The sequence below is a fragment of the Nuphar pumila genome, chromosome 3 (genome assembly GCF_984573655.1).
Source record: "Nuphar pumila chromosome 3, dmNupPumi1.hap1.1, whole genome shotgun sequence".
Classification (NCBI taxonomy): domain Eukaryota; kingdom Viridiplantae; phylum Streptophyta; class Magnoliopsida; order Nymphaeales; family Nymphaeaceae; genus Nuphar; species Nuphar pumila.
The window spans coordinates 36,489,085-36,498,752 of record NC_143251.1 but is presented as its reverse complement, the minus strand read 5'-3'; positions in this window follow the sequence as shown (position 1 = coordinate 36,498,752).

Below are 9,668 nucleotides of genomic sequence, written 5' to 3'. Positions count from 1 at the left end.
GTGAATGTTTATATTTGAATGAATGTATGTTTGGGGATGTTTCAAGTATATATTTGAATGTTTATATTTGAATGAATGCCGTTTTGTTTAATATAATGTAAAAAAGTATATTTAAAATTAATATAAAAATTTATTTTTGCAAGTTTAAGGCCTATAACAGCGACATTCATGTGTTGTCGTTATTGGCCTTAACCCTACATCGCCGTTATAACCTATAATGACGACTTAATTGTCATTCTTATAGCCTATAATGGAGACTTAATTGTCGCCTCTATAGCCTCTCACGACGACTTACTTCTCACCGTCATCGACTATGCTATAACGACGACACAAAAATGTTGTCGTTATAGGGTGGGTCGCCATTATTGGTTCCCAGTTATGAGAAAATTCTTTGCCGGTATTGGTCACACATTAACTCCAACTTATAAATGTTGTCGTTATTATTCAATTAAGGCAAACAATTTGCGGCCTTTTTTTTGTTGCCTTTATAAACCTATAGCGGTGATAAATAGGACAATAGCGGTGACTTTTTCGAGCTGCTATTGACTGTCATCCTTGTAGTGAATGTTTTGTTAATTAATAATAAATTTATAATTTATATCATTGAATGTAAATGCTTAAAAGTTTGAAACAATTATTTATTTTGAAAATGAGCCAGTTTGGAACTTTTTCTTTTTAAGAAGAAAGCTGGGGTTAGGCAGACCCCTACCAGTTATACAACTCGTAATCGAGCTTGCAACGTTCCAACACAATGGGACGTGTCTCCCACCAAACAAGGGGAGCCCCAGTTGCCAGTTGGTATGCCGAACTTGGCTCAATAGATTTAGAGTTCAAATTTTATTATTTTCAACTCTAAAAATATATATATTTTGGTAGATGACAGGGGGTGTAACTAGATCAGGTTTTGGTCGGGTCTTATTATATCTGATTTTGGATGGGTCTAAAAGTTAAGCCCAAAACTGATCCAATCTATAATTCGCATGTGGGTACGACTAGAAATTGTGGACGCATACAGAATAATGGGTTCGCAGGTTGGGCCTTCAATAGATCCTTTTTTCTTAGACTCAGACCTGACCCATTTTAATTTGGGTCAGGGTTCAGGCTGGGTATGACTAAAAAATGTAAATCCATACGGGTTAATGGGCTCAGGTTTGATCGGTTCAGGTTTAAACTTAGGTCGCGACACAAAATACAAAACAAATCATTTTTTAGAAAGAAAATGAGACTATAACTCTATAAGCTTGGGGGGAATATCAATTGACAAACATTTCCTTCTCCATAGTAAATTTCTAAAATCCATAACTTTTAAAAATGGATTCGGGTTTTAATAGTGGGTTAAATTTCAAATGGTTCAGTTTGGGTTAGTTCACACATAAAATGGGTTCACGTACATAATTGGTTTGAGTTCGAATCAGTTTTTGTAGGAAACAGGTTCAGGTTCGGGCCCATTTAAGAATAAAATATGTTCAGGTACATTATCGAGTCGAGTTTGGGTTGGTTCAGTTTTATATGTGGAACAATTTGGGTCAGGTATATAATGTGTATTGGGTCCAAATGAGTTTGAGTCTTCATTTAGAATACTCAAGACCCAACCCGTCTTCGTTACTGGTCTACACTTGGGAGTCAATCCAAAGCTATAAATCTACTAAAATTGGGTCAAATTGGGTATAATCAGTGCAAGACATTAGGTCAATTTGGGCATACCTGATCCAATTACATCCCTAGTAAATGAGCTAGCCCGTGCTTGGCTTGTTTAACTCAAGCTCTTCATGAGCTCAAACTCAGTTCGGCTCGACACAAAAAATCAGCCAAGCTTGAACACCCTTGGTTCGGTTAGGTCGACTCATTTAGCAGCCCTATACTCGACATTCTTTAATGGTGCAAATGACTCTGGTAAGTTTGCTTTCTGATCCAAATTCAAAACATCAGCTTTGGATGTGAATCTTAAAATAAGATCCACATACATATTCAGACTGTGCTCAAAATGTGCATTCAAACTCAAACTCAGATCAATTTTTGCAATCTGATTCGCGTTCAATTTTGGATCAAATCTAATCTTTTTGAGGAGCATGCCTATTATAATTTGGAAACAGACTCAACTCTACTTTATTGGATTCAATCTGGATTTGCATCCGAATTCAACTTTTTTGTAAAAGAAAACATTATATGAATCAACAAAAAACCGGCTCATATCTGATCTATATTTGCACCCTTGGCCCCTACCACTTTCGTTATCATAGTTCACTAGTGCAATTTTGCCTACACCATGGTCATGATAAATTGTCTAACTCCTAAGAACATGATGATCACTGTCTTCTAAGAGCACGTCCAAGTATCCAACCCCACCACTTAATCAACCGGATGGATCTGGTTCGAAAGCAAGTGGGACTAAACCCAGATCTGACTTTGAGGTGCTGATACCATGTCTGGAGCCAAGTTCACTCGAGTCCATCATAAGCAAAACCATAACTGGGTCCTATAAGGATTACATGAATCATACCTGATAGAATAATATTTTTTATATTTTTTTTTACATTGAAAAAACCATGGATCCTAATGGGAACTTGGGTCGGACCCAAGTCTGGTATGAAGTTTCACAAACTATACCCAGCTCCATATACTAGTCTGACCTTTTGGGTCTGGCCCAGATTCTAATAGGACCTTATTCTTCATCATCAAATCCTGACCCTGTAGGGTTTGGTACGGGTTGGGTTCGGGCCAAACTGGACCTACATTAGTTGGGCACAAAGCAATGTACGTAGGGCTTTCTTGGAAAACAAAGGAAGATGCAGGAATCCATTGTTATTCTTCCTTTAATATATAAACAACTTAGTAGTCACATTAGCAGCTCTTGGAACGCTTTAGGTGCAACGTATTCCTTGGGCTATATAATCGTGCATATGGAATTTAACTGAAGTTTATAAGGTGTTCCCTTGCAACTTACATTGTATAGTTGCGCTTAGAGTCGGTTTTGCTTTTGTTGAGTCTGATATAAGCTGCCCGGTTCAGGTGAATCAATACCCAGAAGGGGCAGCCCGTATACTTGAAATGTAATAGCCTGCGGGCAAAATTGTGGATGAAGTAAATGCATTGAGCTTTCTTTTGTTCACCCTCGTTGTGATTGCTTCTTGTGATTGCAATTTCTCTCCCTCAATTCTCTCTTGCTCTCTTGCACTCTGATTACAAGCTTTCGCGACCGGCAAGCAAGTTGACAAGTAGACTTGCGGCGGTGAGGAGGGACCATCGCGCCGCGCTGGACCATTGAAGAAAATAGGCCTGTGACAAGTGGTAGCAGAGCCCGTTCTTATGCTGAAGAAGAGACTCCGGAGTCGGTGTCGACAGACTGCGATTTGTGAGCAAGACATCATGGCGCCTTATCAAAACTTGCGCAACACCAAAAGCACGACAGTTGTCGAAGCTAAGGAGATGGGTTCACCTCAGGGCCAAGAAGAGTTGACTGCAACTGTTAACAAGCTGGTGGGAGATGTGACTTTGCATGAGGAAGCGATTTCACGCGCATGTGAATCATTTAGTGGACTGAATGATGTGGTGGCAAACCTGCAAGATCAAGTAAACTTACTAATGGGACAGGTCACTTCGTTGACGATTATAGTGACCGACTTGCAAACTGAAGTAGGGGAGCTTCAGTTGAAGAACCGTACGTTGCAGCGGACGGTGACCCTAAATGGCGAAAATGGTGAGAGGCCATCAAGGATTGATGTGCTAAGACCCATGAAATTCAATGGTTCTCGTGACAACAAGGCCATTGAGAATTTTTTGTTCCAAGTAGAAGACTACTTAGATATCCAGAATGTGACCCTTGAAGATATAAGGATTAAGGTTGCAACAACCTTACTTGATAGAGATGCTATCGCTTGGTGGAGGCGGAAGCGCAATGATATGGAGAGGGGTCAATGTGTGATAGACACCTTTGATGACTTCAAAATGGAGTTGCGCAACTACTTCATGTCAAGAAATGTGCAGAGACAGACGTACCGAATGGTTCATGAGCTCAAACACTCTGGTTCATTGCAAGACTATGTCAGAACGTTTCAGAAGCTGATGTTGGAGATATCTAACATGCCAGAAGATAACATGCTCAACTGGTTCATTGTGAGACTTCAGCAGTGGGCACAGTTTAAAGTGGAAAGGTGCAACCCCCGTATTTTGGAAGATGCATATGTGGCGGCCGAGCACTTAGTTGACACTCAGCACAAGCCTTTCACCCCATCAACCAAAGTCAGGAAGAAGCCTGACCACGGAAGCAAGAAGGATGAGCAGCGTAATGATAAAGGTGAGGCATCGACATGCCATCAATCCGAAAAAAAAACAAAACTTCACAAGGCATAACAACAATAACAAGGGTGTGGTTGTGACATGTTGGTTCTGTGGTGATAGACATATCGTCAGGCAGTGCCCAAAGCGCCTTGTAAAGGACGACAGGCAAGCCAATGCTGCACAGGAAGAATGCAGCGATACTGAATGCAGTGACACTGAAGTGATGCAACCAAAGATGGGGGCCATGCGATCGATTAACACGGCTCGAAGTTGCATAACTAAGAACATGCAGGTCAATAAGAAACTTATGTACTTGAAAGTCATTATGAATGGAAAGTCTACTTCAGCAATGATAGACTCTAGGGCTACACACAACTTTGTCTCGTGAAAAGAGGCAGAACGGTTGGGCTTGAAGCCTGGGCCAAAGCAGAGGACCATTAAGACAATAAACTCTGAGGCAAAGCTCATCCTTGGCGAAGCAAGAAACGTGGCTATTCAAGTGGGGAGTTGGGTCGACAAAGCCAACTTCTCTGTGGTGCCCCTGGACAATTTCAAGATGATTTTGGATATGGAGTTTCTGCGAAGCCAGAATGTTATGATGCTGCCAAAATTTAACACGTTGACAATCATGGGGTCAGACCTGTCCCACACAGTGCAGTGCCTTACGCAGAAAGGCAAGTCTTCAATGTTATCAACAATGCAACTGAAGAAGGGTGTCAAGCATGGAGAGCAGATATTCTTAGTGACAGTGCGCGCAGAAGAAGGGAAGGTAGAAGCAGCGATGCCGCTGACCCTAGCCCCACTATTGGAGGAGTTTCGCGGAGTGATGCCTCCGGAATTGCCAAAGCGTCTTCCGCCAAGACGTGAGGTCGACCACAAGATTGAGTTGACCCCAGGAGCGAAGCCTCCCGCAATAGTTTCATACCGTATGGGGCCAGCTGAGCTGAAGGAGCTGCGCAGGCAGCTAGACGAGATGTTGGACACAAGCATTGATCGTCCATCAAAAGCCCCATTTGGTGCCCCAGTCCTTTTCCAAATGAAACATGAAGGTTCCAAACGGTTATGTGCGGATTACCGTGCCTTGAACAAGGTCACAGTGAAAAAAAATACCCATTGTCACTGATATCGGACTTGTTCGATCAGCTAGGCAGTGCCCGTATCTTTTCTAAGCTAGATCTGCGATTGAGTTACTGGCAGGTGAGAATTGCTGAAGGTGATGAGCCGAAGACAACTTGCATCACCCGCTATGGTGCTTACGAATTCCTAGTAATGCCATTTGGGCTGACAAATGTTCCATCCACGTTCACGACTTTAATGAACCATATCTTCTACCCTTACTTAGACAAGTTCGTGGTAGTCTACTTGGATGATATCATGATTTACAGCAGTAACATGGAGGAACATGTCGAGCACTTGCGAACAATGTTTCAGGTGCTGAAGGAAAATGACCTTTGTGTTAAATGAGAGAAGTGTCTCTTTGGGCAGGAGGAGATCAACTTCCTTGGCCACGTTGTGGGGCGTGGTGTGCTGCGTATGGATGAGCAGAAGATAAGGGTCATTCAGGAATGGGTTCCGTCAAACAAAGTGCCAGAATTGCGGTCATTCCTCAGTTTGGCAAACTATTATCGGCGTTTCATCGAAGGTTATTCTCTCATTGTTGCGCCCCTCACAGATTTGTTAAAAAATAATCAGGTATGGCTCTGGACAGAAGCGTGCCAAGATGCCTTCGATGGCTTGAAGAAAGCCTTAGTGAGGGAGTCAGTGCTACGACTGCCTGATCATTCGAGACCCTTTGAAGTCCACACAGATGCCTCAGACTTTGCCATTGGTGGAGTTATTATGCAAGATAGCCATTCGATCACATATGAGAGTCGCAAGCTGAAAGATGCAGAAAGGCGTTATACAGTGCATGAACGTGAGATGATTGCCATTGTGTATTGCCTCAGGACCTGGCGGCACTACCTCTTGGGTGCTGAGTTCGTCATCAAGACAGACAATGTGGCCACGAGCTATTTTTAGACGTAGAAGAAGTTAACGCCTAAACAAGCTCGATGACAGATGTTTTTGGCTGAGTTCGACTTTGCCTTGGAGTACAAGGTTGGAAAGACCAATGTTGTGGCAGATGCTCTGAGCCGTAGGGCTGAACTAACAGCTGCACAAGCAGAGCCTTCTTAAGTGCACTTGGAAGGCGCATTGCTGAGCCGCATCCGTGAAGGTACACAGTAGGATCCGATTGCACAACACCTTGTTTCTCTGGCGCAAGCAGGGAAGACTCGACGATTTTGGCTACAGGATGGCCTCCTCGTAACAAAAGGGGGATGCATCTTCGTGCCATGGTGGAGAAGCCTTCACCAAGAACTACTTAAGGAGTGCCATGATACACTATGGGCCGACCATCCTGGTCAGGAGCGGACCTTAGCACTCCTTGAGCGCGGCTACTATTGGTCACAAATGAGAGACGACGTTGAGGGGTATGTGCGGACATGCCTCATCTGCCAGCAAGATAAGGGGACAAACCAGAAGGCTGTCGGTCTCCTTGAGCCTCTACCAATTCCAGAACATCCTTGGGATAGCATCTCCATGGACTTTATTGTTAGTCTGCCAAAGGTAGAGGGCCTCAGTTCTATTTTGGTTGTGGTGGATCGTTTCTCAAAGTATGCCACCTTCATCCCAGCTTCTAAAGAGTGCCCTTTAGAGAAGACTGTAGAGTTGTTCGTAAAGCATGTGGTGAAGCACTGGGGCATACCAAAGAGCATTGTGAGTGATCGCGATGCTCACTTCACGGGCAAGTTCTAGCGTGAAGTATTTTGGCTACTTGGCTCTGATTTGCTATTTTCAACAAGTTTTCATCCGCAGACAGATGGGCAGACATAGCGCATCAACGGGATACTTGAGCAGTACCTTAGGCACTTTGTTAGTGCCAATCAGAAAAATTGGGTGAAGCTCCTTGATGTGGCACATTTTTGTTGCAATCTGCAGAAGAGCGAGTCTTCAGGCCACAACCTGTTTGAGATAGCCACGGGGCAGCAGCCACTGACCCCGCACACTCTTGCCGCACAAGAAAAGAGAAGGTCATCCTTCGCCTATCAGTTTGTTCACGACTGACACCAGCAGAATGAGTTGGCGAAGGCATTCTTACACAAGGTGGCAAAGAGAATGAATAAGTGGGCGGACAAGCATCGTCGGCCCGCGGGGTTCCAAGTTGGGAACCAAGTGTTGGTGAAGCTATATCCTGGTCGTACAAGCATCTTCTGTGGGTGACACCGCAGACTGCTAAAAAAGTACGAAGGACCCTTCACCATCACAAAGAAGGCGGGCAAGTTGGCGTACAAGTTGAAGTTGCCCCCAGACTTCAAGGTGCACTCAGTGTTCCACGTGTGCAACCTCAAGCAGTTCCATCTAGATGATGGAGACCCCGAAGGGACAGCCCGTATACTTGAACTGTAATAGCCTGCAGGGAAAATTGTGGATGAAATAAATTCATTGAGCTTTCTTTTGTTCACCCTTATTGTGATTGCTTCTTGTGATTGCAATTTCTCTCCCTCAATTCTCTCTTGCTCTCTTGCACTCTGATTACAAGCTTTCACGACCGACAAGCGAGCTGACAAATAGGCTTGCGGCAGTGAGGAGGGACCGTCGCGTCGCGCTGGCCCATTGAAGGAAATAGGCCCGTGACATAAGGTGTCTAGAGAAAAAAGAAAAAAAGTGAAACTAATGGTGGTGGGAACATAAATATTTGGTCAAATTTAGCTCAAATATAGTTATTTTTTTAATAAATAATGCTGGGGGATACCCCAAATATCTATTAAAAAATAAGCAATTACAAGTGATCTCTCAATGATGAGAGCCAATTCGGTGGTTTATCCTTCCATGATAAGTTATTACAAGAGTGCAACAAAAACAAAACATGGCACAATGCCATAACAGGCCCTCTATAGGACACCTTGAAGACGAATTGGAGTGATAATTGGATGGTTGGTAGAGAGCAAAAACGTCCTAGAGCAGTAGAGAATACCTTACACCAGCATCTATTGTTAGAAATCATCACACTACTGTAATGAAGATTAGAGAAGAAGCCACATCAAATCAACATCAATAAGCGACATCCCCCTAGGTCTCTTGAAGCCTTCTATAGTCTATCATATGCTGCATATGAAATAAGGTCATAATCTTTATATTAATTAGAAGCAAAATGAACTGCACCCTCAATGTCCTCCTCCAACCATAGATAATCAACAATTAACCCAGTCTTATCAACTAAATAAACCTGGTTCTTGATATCAACCGATCAATCAAGCACACAAAAATATTCAGCACACTGCCCAAAGAAGATCTGAGGTCAGATGACCACTCAGAATAATACCTTCATGATAAGCAACATTACAAATCAACCAAACATGCCAGCATACTATATGAAATATAATGTCCCAACAAACCTTTAGCCAAGAAACCTTGAAGGTAATTGACCACAACCACTTCAATTCCTGTACGAAATTTAAATGTGAAACTCTCCTTTTTTCTGAATATCGGGCATATAGACTTCTAAATATTGTTGGAAATAACAGAATGAAACATAAGGGGACAATGATTTTTTTCTTGTTTAAGACACATAGGGCAATTGTTAGGAAGAAAGACCTCAAACCTTTACAACCTATCCTACATTAGCAGCCTGCCAATCAAAGTTAAATACACCACCCAAGATGCTCTGGAAGGTATTTTTTATCTCAAACCAGATTATATCAAGGCTGAGAGCTGGCCTCTTGGCAAATAGAGTCCCATATTTCTCCAATAAAAATCTTTTCACTACAACAAATCACAACCATTCCCAAGATGAGTAGACGCAACACCAATCCAATGATAGAATATGATGCAAAAGGGGGTTACGTGAATGAGTAACCATAAGTTATGGGTTAGTGGGTATGCGTTAGAGACATTTTGGAATCCACGATTGTGTTGTGGTTCCTAAACTTAAGGAGTAAGTTATGTAATTCATGGGTTAATAATGGGTCAAGAGTACTGGCTATTAATGAGGAAGTGACAGTTATAGGTGTACCTTTTTAGCTATAAAATAGAGGGTCTTGGAGGTTGTACGAGAGGTGTAATATCTCACCTTTTGCTTTTACATTGTGTTAAAGATTTTCAACATTTTACTCCATTGTTAAGTTAATATTTATATTGTTGTTGCGTGTATCTTTGCTTTATTCCAACAAGTTTGGTATCAGAGCACCAGGTTCGATTAAGCTGGGCGTGTTTGAGCATTGCGAAGATCGTTGTCGAAGCTGGATCTTCAAGTTGGTTGGTAATTACGTGATGTAATTCATGATGTCTAACAATACAAATCTGAACTCTATAAATCTCTCATATGCCTTGGTACCCATTTTTAATGGAGA